We start from the raw sequence: 1,975 nt of genomic DNA on the forward strand, positions 1-1,975 counted from the left end.
AGAATTTTTGTCCATAAAATCTTATTTGTTTGAAACCATTATGAGGAAAATAGCTCAGGGAAAAGAGTGGAAGAACGACGCCTTTTTCGGGCTGTTTCTGGAATGACACAAAGAAATGTTGGGTCATAGTGAGTTCTCGGTATCCAGATGAAAGACTTAGGAGATCTCAGTAACGGAGACCATTACGTAAGAGATTTAACTTAGGGTGAAGGAGTTTGAATGTGTTTGAGATGAGGTGTCTGAGAAGTATGATTGGGGGTTAGTAGGATGGATAGAGTGAGAAATGAGGAGGTGAGGAGGAGAACGGGTGGTAAGGGAGTTGGGAGATATAATTTTAGAAAGGGATGCCGGACATAATGTCACTGAACGACGGGAGGCCGGCGTGAATCACGGTGACGTAGGGGGACAAAATGTACAAAAGAGATCGGATGACCGTGATCGACCAGATGTCCGTGATGGGGGAAATGTTAATTTTGATGGGAGAAATGTTAATGAGGCATTGAACGTCAATGAAGGACCAAATAATAATATAGAGCAAGGTATAAATGAAAAACAAAATGATAATGTAAGACATGATATTGAAATTCAAAATGTGTCAAAAAGAAATAATCACGAGTTTCTTAAAACCATGTACTTTAATGCTCGTAGTATTAGAAACAAATTTCAAGAAATACAGGCGTATGTCAAAAGCGAAAATCTCGATATGATAGGAATAACTGAGACATGGTTAAATGGTACAGAGTTCGAAGCTGAATTTAATATTGCGGGATTTAAACACTTTCATCAGGATAGAAACCACAAGAAAGGTGGGGGTGTTCTATTGTACGTTAAAAACAATGTTCATGCTTGTGTCTTAGAGAAAGTGAAACAGGATGCATATGGTAGTTTGTGGGTTGAGTTAACCCAAACAAATGGACAAAAAATGAATATAGGTGTAACATATAGGCCAAAGCCATTATCATTAGCAGACGACAAACTGTTATTTCAAGAACTGTCTAGTTTCTGCAACCGGGATTTATTGATAAGGGGTGATTTCAATTTTACTGACATTGATTGGATGACTCTTGAACATGGCCATATAGGTAGTCGCTTGTTTGATTTTCTTGGTGACAATTACTTAATTCAGCATGTAAAAGAGCCCACAAGATATGGAAACTTACTCGATCTTTTGATCACTAGCCGCGAAAGCATGGTAACTGATGTAGAAGTCGGTGAATCTGTTGCAAATAGCGATCACAACCTAGTTAGATTCAAACTCCTAAACAATTTTAGAATAGATACTTGTGTTTCTAAAATACCCGATTTCAGTAAAGCTCAGTTCATAGGACTACGTCAGGAGCTTCACCTTACAGATTGGGAGGCAAAATTAAACGAAAGACCTGTAGATCAGATGTGGGAAATATTTCAAAATACGCTCACTAAGATGATTCAAACTTACATTCCTTTTAAGGACAGACGTCCCCCAAATCAGGCTCGCCCAAAGTGGCTCGACAAAGAAACTTAAAAAAGTATTGCTAAAAAGAGACAGGCTTATAAGAAATATAAGTGCTCGGGTGCATCTAATGACTATGAAAGTTATGTATCAATACAGAGAGATTTAAAAAATACAATAAGAAAAAGAAAACGACAATACGAAATGAACATCGCTGATAAATCTAAAGAGAATCCCAAAGAATTCTATAGTTACATTAGAGATAAAAAGGTTGTTAGGAATCACATTGGTCCACTATTATCTGCTGACGGTCAACTTGAATATTCAAATGAAGGAATGTGTAATATCTTAAACAATTATTTTAGCTCGGTATTTGTAAACGAAACACCTCAAAGTGAATTCCAAACTGAAACCTGTGAAAAGTCTAGGGTAAACTTACTCACTACGGTAAATATAACAAAAGAAAAAATTAAAAGGTGTATAGACAAACTCAAAGTTAATAAAACACCAGGGCCTGACGGTTGGCATCCAAGAATCTTAAAG

The sequence above is a fragment of the Oratosquilla oratoria genome, chromosome 2, assembly GCF_046742065.1.
Source record: "Oratosquilla oratoria isolate Oo_2021 chromosome 2, ASM4674206v1, whole genome shotgun sequence".
In the NCBI taxonomy this organism is placed as follows: domain Eukaryota; kingdom Metazoa; phylum Arthropoda; class Malacostraca; order Stomatopoda; family Squillidae; genus Oratosquilla; species Oratosquilla oratoria.